The following is a 12,038-nucleotide window of genomic DNA, read 5'->3' as shown; positions in this document are numbered from 1 at the left end:
ATGTCTGCCAGCACATGCTCCTGTTGCATGCACTGAGCCATGTTTTTTCTTGCTGTTCTTTTTTTCCTACCAGGATTTCTTGATAGCAAAATTTACTCCCACAGGCACTTTTTCATGTCACAGGAGTGAAATTCCTGTGTAAGGTCCTAACACATTAACAGAACCACAGGTCACATATCAGGGCCCTATAATTGGGATATTTGATAATCATAGAAAATTAGGGGTGTAAGTGATTTTGGAGGTCATCTGGTCCATCCCCCTTAAAAAGGGAGCACCCAGATTTGAACTGGGGACCACTTGATCTGCAGTCAAATGCTCTACCACTGAGCTATACTCCCAGGCCCTAGCTCTTCTCCCTTTGCATATTTCCTTCTAGATGTGGCACATCTACCCTGAGACAAGACACGTGGCTATTCCGCAGGAGGGCCCTGGATCAGAGAGGTCTGTTGCTATAAGAGTGCTGAGGTCAGACAAGAGCCAAAAGCTTAGAAAGCACTCAAACAGCAGCCTGCAGCTGCCCCCAAGTCTAAGCCCAGCTCATTCAGTCCGCAGTCCTGGCTGGGCTCTCCAGTTCCACTATGCTCTGTATAGGGCTGCCGAGGAGCCGCATGCACATTGCTCTTCGCCTTACTTCAGCCTCAAGCTTCCTCTCCCTTTTTCCCTTGTCCCCCAGCTCCTGGGTGCTTCTGAGAGTTGCAGTCCAAATTAATAGTCAGCACAGCTCTGCAGACTGCCCCGTTTCCTCTTGCTGTTACACACGTCATTCACATCTCACATGTAATGCCAAGAGGGAATGTGATTGTGGGGAAATTTTGGGCCCTAACACTGCAGTCAGATTTGTGTCAACAAATCTATGCTGACTTTAGTGGAGCACTGCACAGGTAGAAGTACTTGATGGAAGGAATTGGGCCTACATCTGACCCGTGAGTTGAGAGAGCTCACAGCAACATAGCCACCTGCAGCCAGCACGTGCTCTATTTTGTGGCTGTTAAAAGAACAGCGCTCTCCACTCCCTTTTTATCCTGCTAAGACTTTCCTGTACTGCAGGGGTGGCAGAACAGACTGAATGCAATGCAACATATGACAGAATGATATTAATCCTGCAGGGGAACTAATTTCCAGAAATAAACCCTGCCTTTTTGAATATCAGACTAAATTGGCATGTATAAGACAGACCCAGAAATGGCAGGTGAGCCAGCGGCCTGCTGTGCTGTTAATTAGAAACCTTCAGCAGGCACAAGCCACGTGAGGACTTTTGTTTAGCTGTTCCTGAAATGCAGATTACCATTTGTTTTTAATTAAGGTTCCCCATATTTCTGTGCTGGATCCAAGCCTTCCTATTGTGTTGCTGAAGCCCCATTGCGCTAGGCATTGTGCCCGCATATTGTTGGACCCACGTCTTCTTTCTGGAGAGGCCCAAAGTGGGTGAAAGGGGAGTTACGTTTCCAGGTAAAAGGGGACCTAGAGAGAGGAAGCACGAGGGTGCTAAGATACCTTAGTGTCCAAGATCCAACCCCCACTAAAAAAAGCCCCAGCACAAGATTTAAGGAGTCTGGCCTATCCCTCTTATCTAAAAGCAGATGAAGAGACCACTTGATTGCATTCCATGTGTGCCTGGAGAGATGGAAAATGCTAGGAGCTGATGGGGCCTTTGATAAAGTGGAGAGACGCCAGCGGCAGAGCAAGGGTCAAGCAGCTAGAAGTTGAGGTCTCATGGACTGTGATTTTTATCAGAGTGTGATGAGGAATTGGAACAAGCCCCCAAGGAAAGGATTGAATCCTCCAGGTCTTGGTGTTTCCAGAACAAAACGAGACATCTTTCTAGTTGTTATGCTTTAGCCAAGCATAAGTTTTCTGGTCCAATAGAGGGATGGGGGGGTGGTATTGTTAAGCCTATGATATCTTGGAGGCTGGACTGAGTGATCCAATGGTCCTGGCTAGTCTTTTACCCTACAGACTCCACTACTTGAAATACCCAACCACAAGGAGATGCCCAAGCTTCCAGCATGAGTGTTGTCAAGCCAGGAATTGAACCCATCTCTCCTTAGTCACCCTGCCAGTGTCTTAGTCACAAGGATGGCTTTCCTAACAAACTCCCACTGCTTGGGGTGAAAGACAAACTCCTTCTTTCTTCCAGTGTCAGTACTGGCAGCCACCCAACTGGGTGCTGGGATTGCAGGAATTGCACCCAGTAGAGGGCAGTGTGTACGCACATACCCGTGCATGCATGCACTTGCCCACACACACACACACACACACACACACACCTTTTACAGCCAATAGAGGGCAGTGGCATGCATATATATTTAATGAGGCTGAAGTTGATACAATGCTATGCGGGCAGATATCAGTGCAGTTACTTGAAATGGAGGATACTGGAGGAATCTCTGAGGGGGGTCTAAGCCAGGGAGAGGTTGCTGGTACCCTAGGGCAGAGCAGCAAAAGCTGTGATCCAGCCGCTGGTTAACAGGCAGCGCTGATGGGGAGATGTGAGTGGGCTGGTATTTTTTAAAGCAGCAGCAGGGCTAATGCAGGGGATTAGTGGAGCGTTGCCAAGAGCACATGGAAAGAATGTGAAGTCATTAGATGCGAGTGACTTCAGGCAAATGAAGAGGAGGGGTAAAGAGGAGCTTCGTAACATAATCAGCATTTGGCTCCCCAAGGGTTCAGAAATCAACTCCCCCCACAAGCAGCCCAGCCGAGTGACAGGTCTACCAGCTTGATCCTGCCACCACTTCTGCACCTGTGTATCCTTACTCACGGGGGAGCCCCATCAAAGGCAGTGGGGCTCCTCACAAGAGGAGGGATACTTGCATGCTCTAAGCACGTGCAGGGCTGAGTAAATATGAGCAGCTTCAGGGCGGCCTTGGAGAGCAGCCATGATATAAACAGCCCAGCTCTCCAGCGGCATTTTTTTCCCCCCTTCAGTAATCTAGGAACAGCCCAAGCTCAACTTGGCAAAACTGACAAATGGCCGGACTGCCCTTTCTCTCTGGTGTTAAAGGAAACTTCATAGTTAGAGTCAAAGGGCACCTTGACCCAGCACCTTCTGCCTGGCCAGCCCTCATGGACTTATCCCTGGCACTAGCTTCTGGGGCTTCAAAAGCCCCTCAGGGAAGTCATGGCCTCCAGCCACCACCATGAGCTTATACAGCACAAGTCAGAAATACCAGAGCCAATCCCCAGGACCACAAGGAAGGCAATGACATATCTAGGAAGTGCCCTGATCTAGCTACCAGGGAAAAAAGATGCTGTCAAGAAGCACATTTGGGCTCTAATGCCCTGGAAAACCTTGTAGAAATAACAGCTGACCACAGCCTGCGTGTCTGTGAATTCCTATGAGCAAAGTGCCGTGCACGGGAGGCAATGGGATAAACAGGTTTGGGGACCTCCAGCAACCTCCCTTGGGGGACCTCGCAGCCAGAATGAATGCACTATAGCACAGGTTAACCATTGACCAGATTCACTGAGCAGATGCCCTTTAGACAGCCTAAGGTGAAAAGCAGCCCTTTTCTGCAAGGTTGTGGGGCTGTAACACTTGCACCCATTATATATATTAGGGCCGGTTCCGTCCTGGCTGAGTGGTTGCTGCTGTTCCCAGAGGCAGCTCTGTGTGGTAGCAGATGCCCTTGCAAATCCCTGGGAAGTGCCAGCCTATAACTCCAGCCCATCCCATCTGGGTTGGCTGCTTTCTCTCTGCGTGCCCACTGGGGCCTTGTTCCAAGGGCAGGCAGAAGCTGTCTGTGCTGTAGTACAGCAGAGCAAGGGAGTATAATTCCAGTAAGCTCCACAGGGGCAGTACCGTAGCGGGGGTGGGCAAGCGGGGTGACCACCTTGGGTGCTGAAGTAAAGGGGCGCCAACAGGCAAACTGCTATTTTGTTATAAATATTTCAGAAAATTTTGGCTGATGTGGCCAATAAATGCCACATGCATGTGTGCAGCTGCAGCGTGCACACGGCCAGCCCAGCAGCTTGAAAAGCACCATCCGACTAGTGAGCCTGTTGTGGGGGGGAAGTGCCGGGGGAGGGGGAAGGGGCATGGGTGGGCAGATTGAGGCTCCCTGGTGAGGGAGGAGTGGGGCTGGGGCAGGTGCTGCCCAGCTGGGGTAGGGTGCAGGATGGAGCCATAAGCAGCTTGTCTGGGGGGCACAGGGAAGGGAGGGCAGCTCCTGCTACTGTGTGTACCCCATGGCAAGCAAAGGGGGTTGTGTGCCCCCCAGATCTGTGTGCAGGGTGAGGGTGGGCTGCTGCTGCGGGCTTGCTCCGGGTGCTAAACCTCCTTGATATGGCACTGCGTGGGGGGCAGCCAAAGCACCACGTTGCCTCTCTTGATCCACCTGCCAGTGCAGGGGGGCACTCAGCTCTTTGCTCTAGCCGGGCCAAACCAAGAAGGAGGTACCGGGTTTCCTGCTCGTGTCAGGGTTTTTCTTAGCAAGCCCAGCCTGGAATGCCCTGATGTTTGCAGTGCTCGATTCTTGGTACGCTTAGTTTTGCAGCAAGTTTGCATCACTGCGATTGCTACAGCGAGGGACAAGTTTGCATCACTACATGAAAGCGTCACGATTATGTGTACCCAGTAGCACCTACAGGCCTCTGTTGAGATCGAAGTTCCAGTGAGCTTGGGCACAGTCTGAGACACTGCTCCTGAGAAATGGGCAAGACAGGCAGAAGGAGGGAAGCCACACAGAAGTTCAGTGCAAATCTAAGTTGGGGGCGGGGGGCGGGGTAGAGACTGGACAGCAGCAACGGGGTGGAGGGAGAGGGCTGCTCTGTTGTTCCCAATGGGAGCTGTTGGGTGCTGAGCCCTGACTGGCAATGAAAACATGGGGCTGAACTCCTTATGTTGGTGTAGCTCCACCAAAAACAAGGAAACTGTAAACCAGCAGAGAATCAAGTGTGCAAATATCACTTCAGTCACTGGACTTCCCAGCACTGGAATGAATTGGGTAGAAAACTGACCATAACTTAAATAGTTTATTTAAAGGTTTCTCTCAGCAATTCAAAGAATCCCAACAGAAGCTGGGCAGAAGTTATTAAAATCCCTGGCAGCTCCTGGGAACCTAAATTTGGAAGCAAGCCGGCCCACGATGGTAAGAATGGAGCGCTCTGGGAATGGCCACCCCAAGCGCTGGGAATCGTTATTTCAGCTTGTGAGACAGCAGGGGCTATTTTTAGCTGGCACATCTGCCAGGGCCCCACTTGGTGGGAGCGAACGGCTGGGATTTGGGTTGTAACTTGCTGCGTGTGAGAGCACCCTGCATCACAGCAGCTTCTCTGGCTTCCAAGACAGCATGGACAAGGCCTTCCCCGCTCTTAAGGCATCTGTCAGGATAATGTCCTGCAGGGCCTCTCCTCATCCAGGAGTTTGCCTGTCAGCAGATGACAGCCATTAACGGAGGTTGGTAGCGATTTCTTTTACAAGTCTTTCCAGGGTCCACCCATTTGGCCTGCTGAGCCCCATTGAAATCCAGGAGCTGACCAGACAGGACACAGGTTATCCATGGCTGGGTGAAGGGGATGCTTTGGGTATGACTTCCACCAGCATCTCTACAACCTTGCAGTCCACATCAGGGTAGGTCCACATAGGCCATGAGTGTGGTGTCATGCAGCTGCCCCTGAGCTGGCTTTAAATGAGTTACCAAGTAGCTCAGTGGTAGCTGCACAAGTGATCTGAGGAGCACAGCCACTGAGCCCACGGCTGCTGCAGCCAGGCTGCTATTGGTACCTGGGGAAGCAAGTTGAAAGCCTGCTGTTGTGTCTACGCAAGGCTGCCCACTCTGCTGTTCCTGCACCATGAATGTGCTATTAGCCCCTGGGGAGCTGGCGCTCAGTGCAAAGCAGTGGGACATGGGCCCTGGGGTTTCTGAAGCACGTCTGAATATCTTACCTTGAATTCAAGATCTTTTTGTTTTCCTCCTGAGGCTTGCTGTAGCCAAGGACATCTCCCCCCACCCCTGACTGGCACTGACCAAGGCCCAGCAGGCACCAACATGCATGCTTATCCTTAAATCGGCAGCTATTTGGACTGAAGCCCACGAGCCATTCATATGGCTATTAAGCATGCATGCCTGGGTGTGCGGGCCCCGGGCCAGAACAATGCAAGTGGGTCATGAACTCGCTATGGGCACAACTCCACATGGATGCAAGGCAGGTGGGGAGCACTGGGAACCTGTTCAGAGCTGCCAGGGACTGAAAGCTGGAGTTAGGAGCTTCACTTTAAGCCCTGCATTGGGCCCATCCGAGGCATGTGCTCCCCTGTGACAGGCCCATATGGAGGCCTGGAAGGGCTCTGTAGTCCTCTAAGCTCTGCTCTAGCTCTTGGCTTCACATAGGCCTCAGAGCCATTCTCTTGTGGGACTACAGCAAGATGACCGCTGTGAATGGGTGAGAACCCATGGGCTCTTGGTCTTCAGGTTTCCAAATGGTAGCGCTCTGGCAGGAAGACCGGACAGAGGGGCTGCATTGTTGCAAGGGCACAGGGCATTACCCACCTCATTGTGAAGAACCCACTAGGTGAGTGTGCAAGCAGAGCAAATGGGTAGGGGTGGAGGCATCCAGCCCTGCCTGAAAGGTTGCCTAGCAAACTCCCCCTTTACATCCCCTGCTTGCCCAAAGCTGTGTGAGCATGGACCAGCTGCCTTATTCCCTCCTAACCAGCAGCAGTAGGCACTGAAATCCTGTGAGGGAGATCAACCCAAACCATGTGTAGACCCCACCACCTGTCCTGCCTGTCTCCTCTTGGTTGCAGCTATCTTCCTCCACCTGCTCACTCCAACCCGATTTGTGTTTTTCCCTCCCTAATCCACTCATCAATCCCTGTCTGATCTCGGGGTGGGATATACAAGTTTCTGGGATGAGTCCAGGAAACGGCAACTAAACTAGCTGGCTGCAGAAAGCACAGACACAAAGGGGAGGGAGGCTGAGATACTGGGTGAAATTGTGGACAAGCAGCTTCGCATCAGAGTCCCCCCTCTGTACACTGACAATGATGAAACTGTGCTCTTAGTTCTTACATAAGAGAGGCTCCTAGCACTGACATAAATGCTGCAAGAAGATCAGTAGGGAGGCAGGACCCAGTGGCTGGAGCACTGACCTGTAACTCATAAGACCTGGATTCTCTCCTAAGTGCTACCACTGGCTTGGAGGGATGATCTTGGGCAAGACACTTCACCTGCCTGTGTCTTGGCTTCCCTGTCTGTGAAACAGACACCAGTGGCCATCTTTCACCAGGCCTGCTGTGATCTGTGGCTGGAAGGGGTTATGCTCGCTCTCATTTGCAGAAGATCACCACCAGGAAGGTCTAAGGTAGGGAGCATGGGGAGAAGAAAAAACAATATGATGCTGTCTACTGGACTTGAACCCAGAGAAAGGAGCCACCCAAAGCAAGAGCTCAAAACCTTGCAGTGCTGCCCTGAGGAATCAGTTTCTCACTGCCTCCTATAGAAAAGAGCCTGCTTGAAAACTTCTGGCAACATCAGTGCTAATGAGGAAAGTTTGAGATGATCAAGTACACCTGGTTTTTCATGAGGCATGAGCTACAAACTCCTGGAGACCCTGTGGAAAGCACCATGCTTTAGTGAATCGAGTCAGCTGGAAATAGCTGCTCAGGCCCTTGCCTTGGAAGCAGTGAGGGGGCACTTGTGCTATCGACGGCTTGCTGTCTGGAGACTCATAATGCATCTCCTGTGAGAGGCACCTTAGCGATTGTCATGGTACTGCAACAAGCCTTGCTGGATGGGGAGGAGGACTGTGGCAGGATTAAGCATGTTGGAAGGCAAAGGAAATAAAACCCAAACACAGCCTCATTCCCTCACTGCCTGTCGACAGGGTGCATTTTAGGAAGCCCCCAACTTCAGCTGTTGTGGAAGCAGCCTGGTCTGTTTATACAGCGCTGACATCCAGTGCTCACTGGTTAGTTTTCTAAGCCAAAAGGAAAAGGAGCAGCCATGCAGTACAGGAGTGGATGCTCAGGTAAACAAACTGTTTGGATAGCCGGGGCTGGATAGCCAAGAGCTGCGCTGCCAGGCACTACACCAGCTTATGCCAAAGTTGCTACCTCAGTAAGGAGGCTTTTAAAAAGTTGTTCCCAGTGTGCTGAGCTCTTCAGAGGCTCCAGATGTTACAGAATCATAGAAAATTAGGGTTGGAAGGGACCCCAGGAGGTCATGCAGTCCAGCCCCTGCTCAAAGCAGGACCGTTCCCAACCAGATCATCCCAGTCAAAGCTTTGTCTAGCTGGGTCCTAAAAAATTCCAAGGACAGGGATTCCACCACCTCTCTGGGTAACCTGTTCCAGTGTTTTACTACCCTCCTAGGGAGAAAGTTTTTTCCTAATATCTAACCTAAACGTCCCTTGCTACAACTCGGGACCATTGCTCCTTGTTCTGTCATCTGCCACCACTGAGCACAGACTGTGCGTGCTGGGCCTGCAGGGGAACTCCAGTCTTGGTGGTCTTAGCAAAATCAAGAGCAGAATCCTTCAGGATTTGGAAAGGAGGGAGGGTGCAGGAGGGGCTAAACTACGTACATCTCAAGCTAATAGAGTGGAGCACAGTAGCCCACTGCTTCACTTGCACGATGATGACCTATACTCACTAGGGATCACTTGGGCATCCTGCTACAGAAAGGGCATATTATAGAGTAAAAAAAAAAATCCCAAATATATTGGTTTCTAAAATCTTATTTATTTATTTAAGTAAAAATGAAATGAGCCAAACTGACGGTGCTACCTTGAGAGCAGGGTCATGCAGCTCCAGCTAGGTTTTCCCCTGCTGGAAAGGTCAGGCGGTACATTTATTTTGACATAGCATTTGTCATATTTGTGATGGCACGGGTCTTCCAAATGTCTTGCCCATTGCCAAAAATGCATGACCTTAACAACTCATCACTTCTAGGACACTCATATCAGGTATGTGTCATGCTACAAGGGTGCCCAAGTGTTGCCCTACCAGTGCGAGATGAGCCTGAAAAACACCTTCATGTTGCCTCCTGTTTCACCGTCCCACCTCAGCCTCTTAGCGGCCTGACCCACACCTGTTGGGGGCATATGCGATATACAAATATTGAACATTGAAAGTACTGCAACAGGGTGGTGATGGTGGCCTGTATTGTGTGCACTACCGCCCTCCGCTGAACAAACTTAGAACTTACCATGTTCCACAGGCCATTGGCAACACCAAACTGGAGCTCTTCTCTAGTGTGATAGCAATTCCCATTTTTAGAGTGAACCTGCTCCCTGGCATCACTGTAGAGTGCTCAGTGGTCAGGCTGTGCAGGAGAGTAGCAACCGTGAAATCCTCAAGCCTGCAGATTTCATGGTGCCTTTCACATTCATGGCATTTATCTAGCACTGTCTCACAAGAGCTATGGGGTATTGTTACTGTTATAAGCCAGGGTAATACATTTTCCTATGGACAGCTCTGTTTCTGAAGCAGACTTAATCTCTCATACCCGGAATTTATGCCTCTGGGAAGAGAATAGTCTATTGTATTAGACTAACATGGGATTTGTTCTAGGCTGTAGCTAGGCTGTCATGGGAAGGGTCTCTGGGAATGAGATCTTTGAGGCTGCATTTTGCTTCTGTGGTCTGTGACAAGCCCTGAGTCACAGGGATGACAAGTGATAAGGATACGCATGGCTTTGCTTGCAGCCTCACCCCGTGTGCTCTCAGCATACGTTAACAGTCACTCATTCTGCCTGAAAGGCCGCAGCTTGCTTCTGGTATTTCTTGCATGAAAATGGGCCTTTGAGGCAGAGACAATGCCAGTGGCACCAGTGAGGGTCTCCGACTCATTTGCAGAGGTAGCTCTCCACAGGGGAGGAGGCCTCCCTTCATGCTTTTGGAAATCAAAGCTGATCCTTACTTATTCTCTCTTCCCCTGAAAGGCACGTGCTCTGCTTAGATCATGGGTGCAGAGTGGTCCATTCTCCCTAGTGTCCTCTGCTCCGCGTCAGATAAATCTGAGGAGGCGTGTACCCAATGCTGCATTGCAAGAGCTTTAGACACTGATATGGAACTGACTCTTACATTTGACACCTACCTTCATTCCTTTTTACATTTGACACCTTTATGCATAGGTCCTAGCACCATTTTGTCATATGCTGGATCAGGTCAGATTCTTTCTGGAAGAGGAATCAGAGGGATCTTCCCATACAGCACCATGAGCAGCACCTCTCCGAGACCACCTGCTTGCTTCAGTGAGTGAACCATAGCAGAGAACCCTCCATTCTCCTCTCATGGGATGTCCTCCTCATCCCCAACCCAGTACCTGAAATGGACCCAAATTTCTGCAAGGTACTTGAAAGCTTTCAGGTTGAAATGGTGGAAATCTCAGACACTGACCCTTCTTTCAGGGCCAGATGTTCAAAAGAGCTCAGTGCTCAGCTTCTGGTTGCTCACCTGCCGGCATTGAGCCTTTCTAAAAGTCTGGGAATAAAATCCTCTTGCAAATCCAGCCCTGGGCCTGTTTTTTCAGTCCATAGAGAGAACAGGGTGAAATGCTTTTGACTTCCTTAGCTGACAGCTTGTTTTACTTGCCTATGGGAGAGTGAGAATTCCTGCTCCCCGTGCCTCTGCAGTGGTGTCATTTGTTTTTTGTTGGTGTTGATGCTGCCATTGCTGTTGGAATGTTCTTGGCTTGTTCACCATGTGCGTGAAATCTCATGGACATCAGCCCAAATTGAGTGTCCGGTGCCTTTCCAGAAATGATGGCTTAGCTCGGTTTCACTCAGGGGGTGCAGGGCTCCCGTAGGACTTACCACATACATCTTTGCCTCCATCCTGAGTGTATTGGACATTAAGTTGCTATCCACAGCCGTGGGGTAAGGAGCGTTAAGAAAACCCACCAGGTAAGGTGCTTTGAAAACCCACTAGGCTGGCTCTCCCAAGACCTCCCTCATCAAAAACCTCAGCTAAGCAGAGAACTATGGAGCAGTGCATGTTCAGCCAAGAGCAGTAAACAAACAAGCCAGAATCTCACTCGTGATGCTGTATCTATCCCAGCCACTGCCCTCTCTGCACAGCTATATAGCTTCAGTCAAAGGCCAAAGCCACTGGGGCTGGCTTTATGTGCATGTGTGTGCATGACTTGCATGCACGCAACAAAAGTTGGGTCTTTGTGCCAAGGTGTTCCTATCTGCTGGGTTTTTCTATGCATCTAATGGCCTCTTAGTAGGCTTCTCCCCTGTGATCCCTCAGCTGGCTGCGGGTTATGTTGCATGTGAAAACACCTCTGAAAAAGCACTCACCTGACTGGAGGGAAAATGCAGCTTATGCAGGACAGACAAAAGGATGTTTTTTCCTCTCAGGAAATGCTCATCTCACCCCATGTGAAAATCATGCTGGACTTGGACCCTTTTGCATGCTGGGACTCTGAAAGATTACCAACATCATGCCCCTGAGTAAGGAATCACTCATCGCATAATAAAGAATAGCAATTTTTGTTCCAGTTTCTGCAGGCCTCAAAATCATCTGCATGTTCTATCACTCAGACAGCATCCACAAGTCCCACCCATGCATTAACATCAGTTACATAAAAGCTCTGGAGTTTTCAAGCGTTTGGCACCAAAGTTCTTGATTTTCATAGTGATAGAAATGCTTGTGGCTCTCAGTCTAGGGAAGAGGATTTCCCTAGGGTGAGCTGCTTTTAAAAACAGAGGTGAGGAGAAGCCGACTCTACAAAACACATGAAGGGGACACGTCAATCTGCAGCCCATACAACTGAAACACTTGTTAAAGGAACCACTGCCAGAACAGGCAGGCGTGATTCAGGCCTCATGGCCATATGCGGCGATTACTGAGCCAGCAGAAATAAAAGGACGGGTTTGTTTGCTTTACACAGAGCTTTGTTTTATTTGAGCTACTAGGCAATTGTCACACACACTGGTCAAGGACCTGAGTGGACAAAGAACAAAGAGATAATGAATGCCAAGTAGTAAGTTTTAGCTGCCCATAGTAGGAAGTCTTTAGCATTTGCGCTCTTTCCAGCCAAGTCTGACACGCATGAGTAACGCTCAAAAAATCCAAGAGGCAAACAATGA

The 12,038-nt window shown here is 50.1% G+C and overlaps 1 non-coding gene across 1 annotated transcript; it reads right to left on the bottom strand.

Moving 5' to 3' along the window:
* Positions 1-266: 266 nt before the first annotated feature.
* Positions 267-338, bottom strand: TRNAC-GCA. Its single transcript has one exon. It is a non-coding gene; the product is annotated as a tRNA-Cys (tRNA).
* Between the last annotated feature and the right edge of the window lie 11,700 nt (positions 339-12,038).

The sequence above is a fragment of the Crocodylus porosus genome, unplaced genomic scaffold (genome assembly GCF_001723895.1).
Source record: "Crocodylus porosus isolate Cpor-Errol unplaced genomic scaffold, CroPor_comp1, whole genome shotgun sequence".
In the NCBI taxonomy this organism is placed as follows: Eukaryota; Metazoa; Chordata; order Crocodylia; family Crocodylidae; genus Crocodylus; species Crocodylus porosus.
This window is presented reverse-complemented; position numbering and strand designations above follow the sequence as displayed.